Source organism: Myodes glareolus, chromosome 2, assembly GCF_982192425.1.
Source record: "Myodes glareolus chromosome 2, mMyoGla1.1, whole genome shotgun sequence".
Lineage (NCBI taxonomy): Eukaryota > Metazoa > Chordata > Mammalia > Rodentia > Cricetidae > Myodes > Myodes glareolus.
The window spans coordinates 51,070,528-51,091,247 of record NC_142027.1 but is presented as its reverse complement, the minus strand read 5'-3'; the positions used below and the strand labels follow the sequence as shown (position 1 = coordinate 51,091,247).

General features: G+C 41.2%; 1 protein-coding gene across 4 annotated transcripts in view; it reads right to left on the bottom strand.

Moving 5' to 3' along the window:
• Usf3 (upstream transcription factor family member 3) overlaps positions 1-19,706 on the bottom strand; it is a 59,689-nt gene extending 39,983 nt beyond the window's left edge. For all 4 annotated transcript variants that reach the window (XM_085685590.2, XM_085685592.2, XM_085685591.2 and 1 more), the window contains exon 1: positions 19,479-19,706. The gene's annotated coding sequence lies outside the window, so the exon portion shown is untranslated. The remainder of the gene's footprint in view (positions 1-19,478) is intronic.
• Positions 19,707-20,720: the final 1,014 nt, after the last annotated feature.

Below are 20,720 nucleotides of genomic sequence, written 5' to 3'. Positions count from 1 at the left end.
TAATTCTCATTTGCTGTTGTTTAGACCATTCTAAAGGTTTTTGTTTATTTGTTTTTTGGTTTTTTGAGACAAGGTTTCTCCTGGAACTAGCTCTTGTAGACTAGGCTGGCCTTGAGCTCACAGAGATCTGCCTGCCTCTGCCTCCTGAGTGCTAGGATTAAAGGTGTGCACCACCACTGCTCAGCTCATTTAAAGGGTTTTATACTTATTTTAAAATGTTTTATGGAATGATTACACATTTTATTAGCATATATTAATTGTATATAGTAGGTTTCATTATGACATTTCACAAATGCACACAATGTACTTTAGTCATATTAATTACCCACTACTCTCGTGTGTCTTTTCCTGCATCCCATGTCCCTTACTCCTCTTCAGTGAATCCCTTTACCCTACTAGACGATGGTGTAACTCATGGAATTATGTCACAACTAAACTCCAATCTCTAATTTGAATCAAATCTTCTGCTCTATAACAAAAATGAGGTCTACTTACTTTGATGACCTTGTTTTTCCAGTTTTTTCTTATACTAAAGATAATAAATATGCCTAGGAATCAATTGCTTAAACATTCAGACTTTTCTTTACCACATCCCCCAACACAATTACTGTGAATTCTTTTGCAAGTTTTCTTCTTTTCTGCACCAAATTTTTCACAAATCATGGTCCATAAGCCACTCTGCATTTTCCTTATATTGAACACAAGTCATTTCTCCATTTTACCAAACACTCAAAGCTGTTATTCAACAGTTCCAACCCCACATAGACACAGGCTCTAACTCAGCATCCAGCTTAATGCTTTGGCCAACTGCTTATTTGCAGTTGTCTTCTTCAGTATTTTGGGTTAAAAACCCTTTTCCTGGAATGTGCTATTACTAGTTCCACATGGTTCAACTCACACCATCTATAAGTCTTTGAATATAGACTCATATATTGCTTAATGTCCAGTACACACTCTGGCCCTAAAATGCTTAAGTGACTTTGACATGGAGCAAACACCATCAAATGTATTTGTGCAAACGAACACAGCTTCATCTCTGGGTGATTATCACTGACCACACTTCTCCGTGGAGCATAACTTTCTGCAGTATAACCTTGCCTGCAGGTGCAAAGCAGTGGTGCTTTTCCACCAAAAGGATCCTCTGTCTACACCTGCTCCCCGCAGCTGTTTTCTGCACCCCAGAGGGAACACAAGGGCTGATATGTCAGGCTCTTTTCTGCTTCCTGTAACTGCTGCCTGTCTCAAGTCCTGAGAGAGATCTTGCATATTTCAAGTGTCTGTTGGCTCTTTCCCATCAATCACACCACCATCATGTTTGGTATTAATGTCAAAGTTTAGCTGCTATGACACGTGTTACAAGAACTTGGAATAATAAAGTCCTGCCCCCAGACTAGAACTGCCTTTCATGGTGAATCTCACCTAACTGTATCTAGAAAAAGGAAATAAGCCAAAAGCATAATTTCCTCTATACACTTCTAAATTTTATTTTTAAACTATACAAACAAGCTTTCAGCACACACAAAAAAAAATGTTTTCAAAGCATGAAGAAATGTATAAAGTTAAATTTTCTTTGCTATACAGCTCCACTTTTCAGGGATAACCATTGTCAACAGTATGACATATTTTAGCTTTTCCTCATTCTTATCACTGTAAACTACAAATACTTTTTTTTGAGACAAGGTTTCTCTGGAGCTTTGGTGCCTGTCCCGTAACTAACTCCTATAGACCAGGCTAGCCTCAAACTCACGGAGATCCGCCTACCTTTGCCTCCCGAGTGCTGGGACTAAAGGCGACTACAAATACTCTTTAACTCAAAACTTATTTAATAACTAAACAAAGAGAACTAAATTGAAGGCTTCTTCAAAAATTCAGTTGTGGTATTTTATTCAGTAAAAATACTGTCTTATTGTTGTTGGGGTTTCTATCCTGCCCGGTTCCCATAGTCATTAAGTCCCAAAGAAATCACACAGAGGTCTATATTAACTATAAGCTGATTGGCCCATTAGCTCAGGCTTCTTATTAACTCATAATTTATATTAGCCCATTATTGTCTATGTTAGCCACATGGCTCAGTACCTTTTTCAGTGAGGCAGTAACATCTTGCTTCTTCTGTGGCTGCTCAGGACTGCAGAGGAATGGACTTCCTCCTTCCCAGAATTCTGCTGTTCTCATTGACCCGCCTCTATTTCCTGTCTGGTTGTCCCACCTATAAATCCTGCCTGGCTACTGGCTAATCAGTGTTTAGTTAAAATATAATTGACAGAATACAGACCATTCTCCCACACCATTTTATCCATGACAAAATTTTTAAACAAGACAGCTGTCTTATAAGGTGCCAATGCCCCTCTACTCTTAACCACCTGGTGGTATCAATTCCAGACATTTTCTCACATATGTGCAAGCAATTATTTGTGTGCATATTAGTAGCTGTCACACTGAAAGAAGAGTCCACATAAAGTTAAAGCAATATGGCCCGATGTAGCAGTGCATGTCTTTAATCCAAGTTCATATGTGTAAGAGGTAGGTAGATCGTTTAAGTTTGAGGACAGCCTGGCATACACAGTAAGTTCCAGGCCAGCCAGAGATACACAGTAACACCCTACCTCAAAAGAAAAAAAAAAGGTCAAATAGCATAAGGCACTTTTCACTAACAGTTCAAATCTCTTTATTGATGATAATTATATGACAGTAACCCTCTTCAGAATATCTGGGTACAGTTCCCTTGATGTGGGTACCACTCAATTCCTTCCATTCTCTCTGACTTTAACTTCTGTGCCTCTGGTCTCATAGCACCAATCCTTTCTGATGAGACAGCCTTGCCTCTGTAAGGAAAGCTTACAGCATAGAGTCCAGGCCAGCTCCCTCTTGATCAGCTCACAAATGATCAACAGAAACAAATTATCTTCTCTTTGATGCAGCAACTCCAAGAATTTCACCCTACAAGTACATTCACATATGTACAATAAAAAGCACATTTATTCAGGGATATTCACTACAGAATCATTTGAATTATTTTGAGAAGAAATTACCTGAAAGACTTATCATTCAACTGTTGTGGAATATCCTTTACACTGTCTGAAGATATGTCACTATGATTGGTTTAATAAAAAGCAAAATGAACTATAGCTAGGCAGGAGGTATAGCAGGGATTTCTGGACAGAGAGCTCTGAGAAGAAGAAAGGAGGAATTGCCAGCCAGATATCGAGGAAGCAGGATGGGCAGTACAGAGTAAAGGTAACTGAGTCATGTAAAAGAACATAAATTAAAAGATATTGGTTAGTTTAAATTATAAGAGCTAATGGGGAAAGCCTAAGTTAAGGCCATGCTTTCATAATTAATAAGTCTCCATGTCATTTCTGGTGAACTGACAGAACAAAGAAAAATCTGTCTACACTGAGCTACACCCCTAAGTCCTGTTTCTGCTTCTTTACTGGAGCTTCAGATAGTTCAACCTAGCATTTCTACCATATAACATAGTGACCCTATGTAATGGTATTTATCATCCATTGAGAGAGCTAGACTGTGTCCCCTACTCAAGAAATGTGTTGAAGTTCTAGAAATAGGGCCTTGCCAAGCTAGGTAGTTCACGCCTTTAATCCCAGTATTCATGAGACAGATGGAGGAAGATCTCTGTGTCAGGTTAGTCAGGCTATATATATAGTTGAGACCTTGTCTCAAAAAACAAAATAAAACAAAAGAAAAGCAGAAAAGGAAGGAGGGGGGCCCTTTAAAAGGTAGTCAAATGGAGCCAGAGTGTACTATAATTCATATGGCTGGTGCTGTTTTTGAGGACATTAGGAAACAGACAATACAAACAGAGGAATGATGCTGTAAAGACAGAAAAAAGCCGAGTCTGCAAGTTAAGCATCAGAAACCCACTCTGTCAATACTTGGACTGGTGCTGCTAGCCTAGGGCTGTGAGAAAATAATTCTTGTTATTTAAGCCACACTGGTTACAGTATTTTGTTACAGTAGTACTAGTAAACTAACATTTTATATGAAACTGTTTCAAATTGTGTGCAAAAGACCTATCTATAGGAAGGAAAGTACATTGTTACTTCCTGTAGCCACTGTACATATTTTTGTTACATATGCAATGAGTATATGTTATTAGTTCCCTTGAAACAAAGTCATAGTAAACATTTCAGAAATAAATGTCTGTTGCCTGAAGTTAAGCTTTGTGGTAACAATGCTACCGTGGATTTTCTTTCCTTCCATATATTCCTGCAATGTGTGTACATGTACTTCTTTATGTTACTGTGCATTTTCTTTTGTTCCACAAATGTCTGGCTTGTGTGTACATGTACGTCATTTCTTACCTTCCTGCATTGTTTATTTCGAACTGACACAATCTGGAAGATTCTGTCTGTTTCTCTACACTCTGAAACACTTTCAAGAAATGAGAATTTATTTCAGTCACACTTACTGTAATTCTTGTTTTACTCATATACCTGTTCCCTTTCCACATGATTTTTATAGGTATGTATCTAATAAATTCCCCTCTTTATTTTTCTCAAGTAGTTTTCCTTTTTATTAAAAATTCCATTAATAATTAAAACCTTATCATATTGGAGATTTGTTAGCTCTTTCTATTTCATAAAATTCCCCAGTTCTCATGTGGGTGTGTACTTCTCTAAAACCTGACACTTGAGCTCCTTGTACCAGTCTTTGAGAGGTCTTGGCAGATGATTTTATTTTATTTTAACTTATTTTTACAAATAACAGCAACTGGGTCTCAGAATTAGAGCACATCATACAAGCTTGTTGACAGGGTAAAGGTGGACTATATGTATGTCTTGTGGTTTCAGGGAATAATATAATGGTAAGAATCCATACATAGTCAATACAGATGAATCACTGGCTGGTCAAATGTACACGTACAGAACACACAGGCACAGAGGTCAACTGTACTGAAATCTAAGCACCCTCTGAACCTCGGCACTCAAGAAGCTAAGCTGGAAGGACTGTGAGATCAAGTATAGCCTGAGTTACAAAAAGTTTCAAGCCAACCCTCACTATCCAACAGGAACCTGTCTTCATGGGGCTGGAGGGGTGGCACAACCATAAGCGCCCTGCTGCTCTTCCAGAGACCTTTAGTCCCCAGCACCCACATGAAGTCTCACAACCCTCTGTAACTCCAGTTCCAGAGGATCGGAAACACTCTTCTGGCCTCTCAGGGCACTAGGCACACACATGGTGTACACACAAGCAAAACATACATGCACATAAAATAAATAGTAAAATATTTTTAAGGTTTTAAAAAAAGAACTTATCTCAAAAAAGAAAAGAATGTTGTGGAGAGGACTCATCCATTAAGAGCATATTCTGTTCCTGCAGAAGACCTGGGCTAGGTTCTCATAATCATATACCTCCAGTTCCAGACGGATTTGGTACCTCTGGCTTTTGCGAGCAGCAGAATTCACATGCACATACCCACACAAGAAATACATACATACATACATACATACATACATACATTAAAAATAAATCTTAAAATAAGTAAACATGTAAGTCAACAAAACTTTTGAATAAACAAACTGCACCTACAATCTCCTCCCCTGCCACTATAAAAATTTTAACACACTCTACTGCCCATCAGCTAACTGCCCACCAGTCTTCCGCCAGGGACTCACTAAAACTGTCTGGGATTTTAGTACTAAATGTGAGAGCTCCCCTAGGTCTATAGCCCATGCCTTAAGATCACGTGTATTTTCTTTGTTCTATGAACAGTAATTTGGAAGAATCCCTTGCCTTGCTATACACACTGCTGCTTTAAGTTTGCTTTAAGTTTCTAAAAACTTTCTGGTTTTTAGAGACTTCTTTTTCACAGCAATCCACTGCTTTTTTATTTACAGAAACAGCAGTCTCTCAACCCTCTGAGGATATTTTGGGACAAAAAATTCCTTTATGTTATATTCAATTTAATTTCTCTAAGATTAATTTATCTTTTTGGCTTGGTCTCTGGTTGTTTCTCCTTAAATACATAATAATTCTTGGTTAACAAACCAATGACTGGCATTGGTTTTCCCAACATAGCTGTGATCAATTACAGCTGAGCTGTAAAAAGCATACTTCCCCTGGGTGTGGCGAAATACACCTGTAACGTCCAGATTTAGGAGACTGAGCCATGAGATAGAGATTTTCAAATCAGCCTGGAGTACACAGTGAAACCCTATCTTTAAAAATTCCCTAGGCAGCCAGGTGGTGGTGGCACACACCTTTAATCCTAGCATTCGTGAGGCAGAGGCGGGCAGATGGTCTACAAGAGCTAGTTCCAGGACAGGCTCCAAAGCTACAGAAAAACCCTGTCTCAAAAACAAACAAAAAAAACTTCCCTAGGCCTATGCCCCTCAACTAAGAACCACTTGATAAAATATTTTATGTTTTGTGTATGTATGCTTGTGTGTATACATGTCACATGACTGTAAGTGCTCACAGAGCCAGAAGGAGTTTGATCACCTGAAACTAGAGTTATAGGCAATTATGAGCTGTCTGGTATGGGTGTTGGGAACCGAACTCAGGTTCTCTGGAAGAACAGCAAACACAACCATCTCTCTAGCCCCAAGAATCACTGTTTTATTTTTTTTTAATTTTATTAAAATCAAGTTAAGCTCAAGTGTGCATTTTGATGGGTGATCCTTGCTTCCTCTCTTATCAATTTCCTTTTGATGGGAAGCTACAGCAGAAAACATTCTGCCAGAAAAGACACTCCATGAACAAACAGGTGACATAGGATCCAGAAGCAGAAGAAATGTCACTGTTTTAATATATGTGAAAATCATTCCTCCTTGCCATGAATGTGTATGCTGAGTACAGGCATTTTAGTGATCAGAAGAATATGTGAGCAGAAGTCAGCAGCCGGATGTGTCTCTGCTTTCCTGATCACAGTGGCATCAGAATTCTCTAAGATATGGCCATGAGGTTCCCCTTGGCTCTACAAAGCCCATCCTTTACACTGTGTGAATATATGTCATTGTGATTGGTTTAAGAAGCTGACTGGCCAATAGCTGGACAGGATAAGGTTGGATGGAAGAGCCAAACTGAGAGTGCTGGGAGAAAGAAGCGGGCTGAGAGCAGATGCAGAGTGAGGCAAGATGGGCATGCTATACTGAGAAAAGGTACCAAGTCATGTAGCAAATAATAGGTAAGAAATATGGGTTAATTTAAATGTAAGAGTTAGCTAGTAACAAGCCTGAGCTATGAGCCGAACATTTATAATTCATATATGTCTCCATATTGGCTATTTGGGAGCAGCTTGCAGGACAGAAATTTCTACCTATACTATCTAGCTCTACAAAGCCCATGCTGGAAGTGTCCCTAATTTATACTGGCATGCTATAATAGGTACCAGTTCTATTTCATCTCTTTTGATGTAATACAATGCCTTGACAACTAGCAGGTCAGGGAAGAAAGAGCTTTAATTGGCTTTCAGTTCCAGATCAGAGTCCATCATTGAAGATAAGGTAGGAACTTGAAGCAGATAACATCAACATCACCTCTACAGTCAGACAAATGCATCCTTGCCTTGCTTGGCTGTTGCTGCTCTTAGCTAGCTTTCTCCTTCGTTACTCTGCTCAGGAGCCCCTGTGGAGATGATATACCCCAACAGAGGTCTGGATCTCCCTTCACCAATTAACAGTCTAAACAGTCTTCCACAGACATGCCTGCAGTACAGCATGATCCAAATAATTTTTTATATTAAGAGCTGGGAACTCTAGTTTGTGTCAAGCTGACAGTAAGAAGAAACCAGCATAGAACCTTAGCAGGTCCTGGGATAGCTGCTTTGAAGCCTAGTTATCCACAGTAAGTGGGTTCTTTCTCACCACCCTTAATGCACTCTGAATTTCAATCTTTAGCTTTGGGGCTTTTCCAGAGTTGATTTGAGAAAACTTACAAGAAGCATGAATGAGATTTACAGATTTCTCTACAAGGCAAGATTTATCATTAGTTTGAATCTGCACGCTTTCTAATTTTCAAAAATTCCAGGTATTTTCAATATGCACAAAATACTCTTTCCAGGGTTTAAACACTAAGGTGCATCTTTATTGCTCCATTTTCTGTTTATTACTTAACTAGCACTTTTTCTTATACAAATGAAATATATTTATAATAAATTATTCAGCTAATACTAAAAGATTTAAATCATAAAATACTATCTTCATCAATTTTCCCCTCAAAATTCCTGAAACACTTCTCAAGTAATGTTATATTTTTGCTTTCTATGCTCTGTTCAAACAATGACTACTAGGCCAGCTTACACCCACAAGGAATTAATTTCTCCCTCTTAGAGAAAAGACTACTTAAATATCTTTTCTAGAATTCCATAAGGAATGTATCCAACTATTAGTTTATATGAATATGGGCTTATGGGTATCTTATTTGCTGAGTTATAATTCAATGCTAAAGTTGTTTTATTGCTAAAATTTCTCAAGTTTTGGCTATTGTGTTCCATACACACATGCACACTTAATACTTCCCTTTTGGCACTATGAGATGCTTGAGGCACATTTTCCAATTCTCCATCCCTGATGTAGAATGACCTACTTCTCCAAGGAAACTTTGCTCCTTTTAGTGGAGAATGCAATTTAGAGAGCATGACCTGGGTGCTGGGTGTGTTCATTTCTACTAAAGCCACTGCTTCAGGGACATGTCAGCTTACCAGCCAGCAAAGACACACACACCAATATTCAGTTCTTCATCTATCTACATGTATATTAAGGCAGATAGATTCCACCTATATCATCAGTTCTTACCCAGCACTATAGGGCTCAGTGCAGTCTTCCTCCTCACTGATTTGTAGTGTCTTTCTTTGATGAGAACTTGGCTCTCAAGGTCTCCAGCTGTTTTCAGATTTGTTCAACTCACTGTAAAATAACTCTGGAGTAGCTAGTTCATACTGCCCACATGGTTCTTTTATGGATCAACTGATATCACACATGCCCAAGAGCCTTTATAACAGGGATAACTTCTTAAAGTGTGTTACTCACTATTTGTTGGAGATAGCTAAATCTATACAAATACAAAAATTATTATAATCATTAATAAGCATCCTCTGTGGTGTACCCGACTCCAACTAATTCAAATCCAACTCCACGATCTCATGCTGCTCCCTTAATGCAAAGTTTCTAGGCACATTTTCCTGGAGTTAGTGGGTATCTGGGAATGCATCTGTACAAAGGAGGGAACCCAATTATGAAGTCGTGTTCGTGTTCTGCAATCTTAGTCTATCATCACTCTTTGAGCAATGAATCTAAGACCAGAATAATCATCAGAATTATCAAGATCTACATCCAGATCAGCTAAAAAGCTACATCGGGATGTGTTCTGGTTCACTGATAGGCTGGACATACAGTGGGTACTCAAAAGCATCTGTAGAATGGAAGGTTGGCTCCACGGGTGAAGGTGCTTATTGCCAAGCCTGATGACCTGAGTTCTGATGTGGGATTCCTCTCTATATGCTATGAATATATTTTATTACCATAAGTTAATAAAGAAGCTGTTTCCACCTATAGCAGGACAGAATATAGTCAGGTTGGAAGAGAGAGAGAGAGTAGGCAGAGTCAGAGAGATGCCATGTAGCTGCTGAAGGAGAAAGCCACCAGAACAGAACCTTACCCCATAAGCCACAGCCTTGTAATGATACACAGATTAATAGAAATGGGTTAATTTAAGATGTAAGAGTTAGTTAATAAGAAGCTTGAACTAATAGGACAGTGTTGTATTTAATATAGTTTCTGTGTAATTATTCAGGTCTGGGCAGCCAGGAAACAAAAGAGCAGTCTCCTTTTACAGAGTTCAATCCCCGGAACCCACATGATAGGAGAGCATTGACTTCTGGAGGTTGCCCTCTGACCTCCCATATGTGCAACATGGTTTGCACATGCAAACAAACACAAAGTAAATAAATTAAATAAATAAATAAATGTGGGAAAAGGTTTTACACAGCTACTCAGGAAGCTGAGGGAGAAATACCATGGGCCCAGGAGTTCAAAGTCAGTCTAGACAATATAGGGAGACCTAACCAAAAGAAATAATAGAAACTGGAGAAATGGCTAAGAAACAGTTCCAGCACTCACATCTGGTGGCTCACAACTGCCTGTAACTCTAGCTCCAGGGAATTCAACACTCTCTTCTGGCCTCCATTAGCATTATCATAATACACAAAGATACACATGACTAAAAAACAAAAACCAAAGAAAGAAATGGTTGGGGAGATGGCTCAGTCACTTAAGTGTTTGCCATGCAAGCATGAGGACCTGAGTTCTGTCTCTGGAATCCACATAAAAAGCAAAACACACGAACCCTCAGCACAAGAGAGATATCAACATGTATATCTATCTCTAGGTTCGAAGAGAGCCCCCATCTCAAAACAAACAAACAAACAAACAAACAAACAAACAAACAGTGGAGCACAACCAAAAATAATACCCCAAGTCATTCTTGGGTCTTCAGATGCATATATATGTGTGCTTAGGCGTGTGCAAACAAGAAACCACAGAAAAAAACCACAACTCCCAAAATGGTTCTGAGCCATTACTACTGCATTCACTAATACAATTTACTATCATGTATCCTGGACTTATCCTTCACCCATGTCAGTGAGTGATCCCTACAGTGCCATGAAAACAGCCTCTGATGTCAGACTCAGCATCAAATCTCAAGGCTGACATTTGCCATTTAGTCTAGTAGCAAGCACTCATCACTCTCGAGATCCTCATGCTTGAAGTCAGGAGACTCTCCGCAATCCCCAGAAGACAACAGTGACTGTACAGGTGCAGTTAGCAGGCCAGCACCACAGCTACTTCATAGCAGGCGCTCAGCAAGTTAGCTAACTTTTTCTCCCCCAAGCCCCACGAAAAGACAGGTGTGAGCTGCTCTGAGTCCCTGCACTGGACAATTTTCCAAGTCCATAAACCTTTCACCTCTCTGTAAGTCCCCAGAGCTAATTCTCAGTTCTCAGCTCTTCCCTCAGCAACAATTTATTGCTTCCTTTATATTCAAACTTTTGCTTAAAAAATGTAAAGATTTTCTTCACATTCAACAAGAAATCTGCTTTTCTGTGTACCCTTCCACTTCATTTCACTCCACAGAACTTCCTCTCTCCTTCACTGGCAAATCCTTCCTGGCTCATGACTGTTTACTTTAGGATTACTCAAGACAATAGAAATACTTTCTTGGAGGCCAAGGACAAATTTCATCAAACCAAAGATCTTCCTGAAATTCCATTCCCTATTCTGTCTTACTCTTTTCTCACTTAAGTGTTTTCGTTTCTTAGTAGGAATCCTTGTCTCTTTCTCATTTGAGTTCCCATGTTCACTACTCTCTTTTATGTTTGTTTTCTTCCATAAAAGGTTACTGATTTTTTTCTGACTGAAACCATTATATTGTATGATATATTATATTACATATTATAGGAGTATATATAATATATATATATACAAAGCTTCCTTTATATTGTATGATATATTATATTACATATTATAGGAGTATATATAATATATATACAAAGCTTCCTTTATATTGTATGATATATTATATTACATATTATAGGTGTATATATAATATATATACAAAGCTTCCTTTATATTGTATGATATATTATATTACATATTATAGGTATATATATAATATATATACAAAGCTTCCTTTCAGCTTTCACCGTGCTCTACACCTGCAGACAGGCAAAGCTCTAATTAGAACATGCAGAACAAAGGAAGAAGCCTATTGGAGCAGACTGCCTCACACTGTACGACATTTACTTCAGTCAAAGCCTCCATTTTATCAATTAACCTGGCTCTACTCCCAAAACAAAAAAAATAAACTCAGATCTTTTTACCAAGTGTTGTCATCTTTATCCCATTTACTTTCCCTGTTCGTTACCACGTTAGTCCAGGCCTTTTTCACACGTCTGCTCTCAACCCTCTTCCTGCTCTTCACAGGTTTTACACTCATCCCAACATTCCACTGATTCTTCCTTCTAATTCACCAAAATCCGTCATGTTCCTCATGCTCCAGAATTTACAGCAGCATCAGCCCTCTATACACAGAGTTCCATATCCATGAACCCAACAATTCTTGAACCAAAAGTATTGGAAGAAATTTTTAGCTATACTGAATATACACACTGATTTTCACCCTTGTTATTATTTTCTAAAGTAAAATACAATACTGGCCTGTATTGTAATATTTGGGACACTGAGGCAGGAGCATAAAAAGTGTGAGGATAGTCCTAACATAGCAAGATGATGTCCACAAAATAAAACCTCAAGAGAAATCACAGTATTAATAGATATAGCCATGCACTGCATAATGATGGTTTTGTCACTCACATCCATATATTCAATAGTGGCTCCTAACACTGGAATGGAGCTGAAGATTTCTATTACCTCTTCTTTTACTATGATTGCACATGTTTATACATGTAAGCACCACCATGTTATGACTGTCTATAATACTCATGACAATAATGTGGTAGATAGGTTTATAGCCCGGGAGAACAGAGCACAGCATGAGACTTATACATTTAACAGGCTATACTCTATTGGTCTTGTAAGAGTACACCACACGATGTCCACCTAATAATAAAATTACCTTCATACACTCCTCAGACTGCATTCCATCTTCATAATATATAACTTTTATAGCATTTAATTTATATAAAATGTTATAAAAAATCTACAAACAATTTAAAGTATATAGGAGGATGTGCATAGGTTATGCAAACATGAAAACACTATGCCATCGTGCATGAGACTTTGAAGATTTAATTTCTTTAATCATGTGCATCTGTGGGGCAGGGTATGTACACCTGAGTGCAGGTGCTTCAGAAGACCTGAGGTGCCAGGTTCCTAGAAATGGAGCTAAATATGATTGTGATCCACTGCACATGGGTACTGGAGTCCACCAAAAGAACAATGTATATACTCTTAACCACTGAGCCATCTGTCTAGCTCCTTAAATGATACTTAAATTTCTGTACCTGTGGAGGAACCCTAGAACAAATTCTACCTGAATACCAAAGAACAACTGACTCTTGCCTAACCGCATCACATCTAAACCTGGGTCCTGGCTTTCAGTCTCACCTACCCACATCTATCAGGCACAACACAGAGGAGCAGGGGGAAGAACTGATCCAGACATTTACTCCCCATCCTAACCAACTCAGATTTGCTCTTTTTCCCTAAGTTCATGCTTTTCTCTCATTGAAATGACCTTTTTATCTTTTGTGGCTTGTCCAACTCCTACCAATACTTCAAAATCCAAGGAAAGTTCATTGTCCAAGACAAAGTTTCCTAGTATTTCTAGCTAACACCAACCCTCTTCCTGTACTCTGGACTCCACAACTCTACTCGGTAACATCTTGGTTACTTGGTAACCTCTTACATCATGTCTCTTTTCTCTTTTTGATAATTTACTCTCCTTACCCTATTGGTGCTTTTCCATTAAAATATTTCCTTACTCATTTTTCTCCATTTGAATGGCTTCGATGATTTCTTTTCTGGGCCTATCTCCTTTTCTTTGAGTACCAGGCTTCCTGAAGAACTGACACTTGCTCCCCTTTCTCTTATTTTTCATCTACTCTAAAGTTAGTGCTGACTTTCATTCCAAAAACTGCTTACAGCAAGCTCATCAAAGGCTCAACACTGCCAAGCACAGCCATGTGTAAAATACCTGCAGCTCAAGCTGTCTGGTGGCATATTCTATGCCTCCTTTGAAGAGCTTCTCCACCCCACTCTACAACTCAAGCAGGACTTCAAACGTGGGCTGCCATCAGAAGTGTGGCACAGCACTAACAGCTAGTCTCCCTGCACGAGAAGGAATGCTGGCTGGGGCTGACTTAGCCCCGTGAGCATTTCCTAACCTTCCCAATCCATAAATCTCTATTTTCTTGGACATTAGTCCAAGTTAAATTCTGTTGCTAATAATTAAAGAGAAATTAGTCCTGAATGTGGAAGTGTACCTCTCTTAGTCATACCGTCTTTTATTCTTCTCTCCCCATTCTCTGTGGCTTCTGCTGTTTACGAAATTACAGCAGCTAATGTGAGAATTCTTTCACCAGGTGATCCAAGGATGGGAGGGAAAGCTGTCTAGAGCTCCAATCAGCCACACAACAGGCAAAAGAGAATGATGAGTTTTTCCTAGATGATGATGATGATTATTAATAATACTATTACAATATCACAAGTTAATTTGGCAGCCAACAAATGCTGCAATGAGTCCCTTAATTATCTGATGTTCCCCAGGCCTCCCCAAATTTTCTTACAAGCTGAGCTCAGCGTTTACTATTTCAGTGTTCGCTTTAGCACCTATGGTGTTGCACAAATGTAAGTACTCAATAAATACTTGATGAACCGAATTAAAAACACAGTATTAGCACTTTAATAGGAGCAACTTATCATGCCCTACTGATCTAATTAAAAGATCTGGCCTTCTGAAATAGCACAATTGTACCCACATGGAAAATTTAATGAGAAAAAGAAAAATTATCCAATTGAACAATTAACAGTTTTCTTATTAGCAAGAGTTTCACAAATAATAAGCTCAGAGAAAAATGTTCAAGGTGTATGTACATATGGAAGACTATACCTTAAGGGGTCTTTATGAAAAATCTATAACTGAAGTTAAGACAGTATGTAGTAGCAAAGTCAATTAATGTCAAATCAACCTTTTTTGTTTTATTTTTCAAGACAGGGTTTCTTTGTGTGGCCTCGGCTGTTCCAGAACTAGCTCTGCAGACCAGGCTAGCCTCAAACTCAGAGATCTGCCTGGCACTATGTCCCAAATGCTGAGATTAAAGGCATGTGCTACCAATGTCCAGAATCAACTAAATTTTTGTTAAAGATGTGTGTATATACCCTTTGTATATAATAAAATACGGCAGTCAAATTTAACACACTTTAAAAAAATTGTGTGTGTGTGTGTGTGTGTGTGTGTGTCTGTAAATGACAAATTCATTCCTAGAGGACACAGTTCCTATGGGTGCAATGTTCTAGCTCTGCTATATTGCATCTAGGAATACAATGCAGATCATGCCCTTGAACATAGAGGCCCTGAAAACTAGCAGTCAAATAAACAGATTACCTGTGGCCATCTGTTAAGTCCTAACACAGAAATAAACTCAAGCGGACTGGGGACACAAAAAAGAAAATAAACAACCTGCTGAAAAAAATCGGGAAAATATAAGGGGGAAAAAAACCCTGAAAGCAGGACATGGTGGAACACAATCATAATCCCAGCACTTGGAGTCAGAGGCAGGTAGATCTCAAGTACTTAAGACCAGCCTGGTCTACATAGGGAGTTCTGGGATAGCCAAGGCTACTTGAGAGACACTGCCTTAAAAAAACAAAATGAAACAAAAACCAACCACTGACAACAACAAACCTTTGCATCCATGCATACAGGCAGTAACTGAATACCAGGAAAGACACCGCTAAGAGACAGCAGGAATGTCTCAAAACCATGGCTATAATGAGTCCAAGAGGGTCATAAGCCACAAAAACAAAATGCCCCTTACCATTGAATTCTAAAAGAAAGAAACAAGAATATCTGTTTGCTGTGGGAGTTCCTTCAGCTCCTTCAGCCAATCGCCGCTGAGTTACCAGCCCATTGGGGCGTGGTCTCTCCCTTTAAAAAAAGCAGCGGCTGTCCTCCTCTCTCTCTTTGTCTTCCGGCTCCGTTTCCGGCCCCTGGACTCCTTTCCTGTTCGCGCGGAGGGGCTGTTGTCTGGGACGGTAATCTGTAAGTTTTTTCCCCTTTGAATAAATAACCATTATATTAATCATAATTCCAAACTGGTGTGGGATTGTCTGTGACTTACGCCTTCATCTGGCGCCCCACGTTTGGTTGTAGAACCCCCCCTTCCCCCCCACTCAACTGCTTGCTACCAGCTCGGCTAGTCACGAGACCTCCCTCAGCTGCGGCAAAGGGAGTCTTGTAAACAACATGTAGTTTGAAAGTTTAAAGAGAGTTTATCATAAAAACAGGCCGAGAGGTGGGAGCCATCTTTCCTAGATAAGTGTAGCTAGCATCTCTCATCAAAGACACCTCTCTTTACAGCATTGGAGACCCCCCCCATCTCTCTCTCTCTTTCACACACACATGCACACACACACACACACACACACACACACCAAAAAAACAAAACTGGACACAATGCAGAGAACAACAGCTCTGAGGAAGCGGAGGGAACAAGCTCCAGTGGATACAATTTACATCACTGCTCCTCATCTGGTTCAGGGAACACCATGGAAAAGGGGTAGGAAAGACTGTAAGACCCAGAAGTCGGCTGTGATATGGTCTCTCCTGGAAATGGCTGCGTAAGCAAGCTCAGAACAATGGCAACATCAGTGGGCATGCTAACGTGGAAGGGAGAAAAGTTCCCATCCCTACAGGAAGAACTACAGGCTGCTGGGAGGAGAATTAGCCTCACCCAGAGATGAAGCCCCTTACTGGTTATTCAATGCAGAGTGGTCAGACTTAAAACTATATAAACACCAACAACAAAAACACACTCAGAAGGTTGTATTTATATATACTGTGCACTATATACACACACTTATATACACAATATATGTATGTAATAAGCAATAATAAAGAAAAAGAGACTATCAACTTGAGATAGAGCACATGGGGTTTGAGGGAAGGAAGCTAGGAAGGGTTAGAGAGAGGAAAAGGAGATGAAAAAGTGATAAAATTCTATTTCAGTTAAAAAAAATAGCTAAGTGATGGTGATGCACATCTTTAATCCCAGCACCTGGGAGGCAGAGGCAGGTGATTCTCCATAAATTTGAGACTGTGTGGTCTACAGAGTGAGTTTCAGGACACCAGGGCTACACAGTAAAACCCTGTCTCAAAAAAAAAAAAAACCCAAACCAAACAAAATAAACAAAAATTAGGGTAGTCTCTCTGAAGACACTTCATAAAATGTTTAATTAAAAATTTTAAATTTTGTTGTTAGCCAGGTGTTGGCAGGCACCTTTAGTCCGAGCTCTGAGGAGGCAGAGGCAGGTAGATCTCAGAATTCAAGGCCGGTCTGGTCCACTGAGTCACTTCCAGGACAGGCAGAGCCACACAGAGAAACCCTGTCTTGAAAAACAAAACAAAATTTTTTGTTTGCTTGGTAAAATGGCTTAGCAAGTACCTGCTGCCAAGCCTGGCAATCTGAGTCCACACAGCAGAAAAGAGAAGTGACTCTCAAGTTATCCTCTGAGCCACATACACACACACACACACACACACACACACACACACACACACACTGTGGCAAAAGCAAGCCTCTCTCACACACACATGTGGGCACATTCTTTCTCTCTCCCATCCTCCCTCCCTTCTTGTCTCTCTCAATAAATATAATGAAACACTAAAACTTCTATTGGTGTCGAGTATGAAGGCATGGGCGTAATCCCAACACCTGGGAGATAAAGGCACAAGGATTGATGCAAATTCAAGGTCAGCCTAGGAGCAAAAAGAGATCCTGTACCAACTATACCAACACACACATATGTACATGTATATACTAAAGATTACATTATTTAAGAGGTCTGTTACACAATTACTTAGACTCTACGCTACAAATTTTTGATAGGTAAGGGAATTACAAAGAGTAGGGATCCATATCCTGAGAAACACCCATGTTAGCAACAGCAGGGATCTAAATTGCATTATCTGTGGGAGTCAGGGGATCCAAAGGTTCACACCGAAGGCTTTAGCGCAACAGTTGAACACACAACTGAAGGTTTGCCATGGAAAGCCCTGGAAAACAAGCAGAACAGTCTGGACATTGTACCAAGCTTAAGGTAATTTTCAGCCCTGGCTGCTGAGCAGAATTGCCTGAAGAGTGTTAAGAAGTATACCCACAGCCTACCTCCCTCCAGATCAAGGGTAATGGTTACGAATTGAAAACAGGGTGATTATAACAAACAGTCCAGTTTTGGAAGCACTGAGCTTGATCACAAGAAGGAACGATGTGAGATAACATTAAGGCCTGGGTTTAAAAGCAGTCGTTCCGAGCTTGCTACCTGTGGAAGCTTCTCTTCCAACCTGAGTTAAATAGTGTTTCCTGCACAAACAGCTCACTGTAAAATCAGTGACTTTTTTTTTTAAAACTTCTGTGATGTTCCATAGAACACTAAGCTACAAAATAACTATTCTAAGTGGCCTTTACCACAAGGCAAGGAAATGTCCTACGTTTCATCCATGCCCAAACTTCACAAAACTACTTTTAAGTACTCAGAGAATCTCATACTATTTAGACTAAGTGCCCAACCTTTTGACATTGTGACACAACCTTGCCATTTACACAGTCACCCTAGGGAGCCACATGATCAGATTAAAAACAAAACAAAACAAAACAAACAAAACCAAAAAACCTAAGGTATTGAATAAGTTTTCAACTTTGTGTTGGGCCACATTCATGGTTATTATGGGTCACACCGGCCTTCACACGGGCCTTTTGGTGAGACAAGCTTGACACAGCTTTTGTTTACAACGCTTGGTTTCAGAAAGTGGAATGATTACAATGTATCTTACTTATTTTGCAACAAATACTTTCAGTGTACTTCCCAAACAAATGGAAACACCGTATCTACACAGCAAATCAAGAGTACTGGGGAAGGAAAACGTCACTAGGGTGACTGTTGAGAGGGCAGAGACCGCAAAAAGCAGGGCAGACTGGCCATGAGGAAAAGGTGCTGCAAAGTCCACTCATCATAGTTTCCTTAAGCAATCTGCCCACTGCTACTGGTAAAGTTAGCCAGAACTGTACTGCATGTTACTTTACTCTACTTAGTGGGTAAAATGTTACTCGAACATTCGTTAGAATTTGGCAGTTAGTTTTATGTGATCTCTTATCTGCAGACGAGGTCAATAAAAAAAAAAGCCATGAGAGAACGCAATAGTCAAAGCGTCCAACCTCAGCAAGAGCCCAGAAAACTCATGCTTGTTCAGGAAATAGAAAATCAGACGAGCTAGCCATTCGTTTGGACCAGGGCTGTTCAGAAGCAAAAAGACGAGCTTCTAAAAAGAAAACACCATCCTAACTCTCCGACACAGGGGTGAAAGTTACAAAGGCAGGCAGCACGAGTTTGACGAGTGGGTCAGAAGGAAAGTCAGAAGACAGGAAAGAGATGGAAGAGATGGCAAAAGGTGAAGGAGGCGGGTAAAGGCCACCTGATGAGGATCTGGCAGCCCAGTTCTTTATGCACCCAGGACAGCATGGGGCCTCTGTCCGCCCGTGCGAACCGGAGCGGGGAGAGCCCCCGCGGGCCTGGCACCGAGGGTGCGGGCAGGCCAAGGCGAAGAAGGCGCTCGCCCCGGGCCAGGTGGGCACTCCGGGGTCCCCGGGAACCAGGGGCACTCAGCTTAGCCCTCACCTCCCGCGGCTTAGAAGGGGTGGGTGGAGCTGAGCCCGGAGCCGCCCCCCGGAGCCGCCCCCGCAGCCGCGGCCCAGGCTGTCAGCGCCCCCTCCCGCGGCCACTCACCCGCCGGCGACGCGCTCCCGGCCGCAGTGGCGGCGACCCCCGCCTGGGTCATGATCCCAGGAGCGGAAGGCAGCGGTGTCTGGCCGGCCAGGCGAGCCTCTGAGTCCGCAGCCGCCGCCTGCTTCTGCGGGGCTGGGGGAGCGCGGGCCCGGGCCCTCCTCTCCCCCCGCCCCCGCCGCCTCTCCTCGCGGCCACTGCCGCCGCAGCGAGCCCGAGCCCTCGAGGCCGGAGACCCGGCGGCAGCACGGCCTCAACTTTCCCAGCCCCCCTCCCCCCGCCCCTCCCGCCCCTCCCGCGGCCGCCGCTCCGCACGCGCACAGCCTAGCCTGGATGCGCCGCGCGCCCGCCCCAGCCGACCGGCCTGCCAATCCGGTACTGGGGAGGCTGCCGTGCCAGCCAATCGGCAGCCGGAATGCCGCTGCGCTAAGCTAGAGGGCGGGAGGAGGCGGAGGGAAAAGCTAGGAGGGAACAGGCCTCAGGCGGCCCAATGAACACGGCCGGGGGGCGGAGGTGTGCAAGTTGGGTTGAAAGAACAGGAAATATTCTTAAAGGTAGAGTGACGGGCAGAAAGGAAAGCCAGTAGGTGAATGAGAAAAAGGTAGGCCTGGTTCCTTAAAGGGGAAGCTTTGAGAAGCTAGAAGCGATGTTTTAAGAAACTTCCTTGCTTTCTGTTCTTTACTGAGCTTTTGGAATATGTCAGTGTTAGCTTACAAGTGAAAAAAGTGAAGAGGAGGAAGTTACCAGAGGCTTTCGGAGATAGACAGGTCCCTTTAGCCTGTGGAGGATCAGAAGGCGGGAAACGGTGGTGGAGAATTCAGTTCTGTCCGGACTTTCCTTTCGGTGCAAGATCCTTTCAGCCCCAAGGCTGTTGAAATTTATACTACAGACTCGCTGACGTCCTTTATTTGCCAGACAGCATGAAGGCCAGTTTCAGAAATGACCGGGAGTCCCAGCTAAGGGAGGGAGTGTGTCTTTGGGAGATGGGGCTTGCCTAAACTTACTAGACACTTGTATCTAGAACCCAAGACCTCTTCTGAGCTGCGTTTGGAGCTCTTGAACCGTGGTCCCTAACTATCTTTTTCTAGTTTTGCTTCATTTCACAAGCCAGTCTGCCTGAGACAGGTGTCGGGTCCTCCACCTAGTGGTGGTGAAAGATTCATGAGCTCTACACAAGATACAGTCACATCTATGTATATGGCAAATACATAATGGAAGCAGACCTTGCTTTGTGAAAAAGGTAAA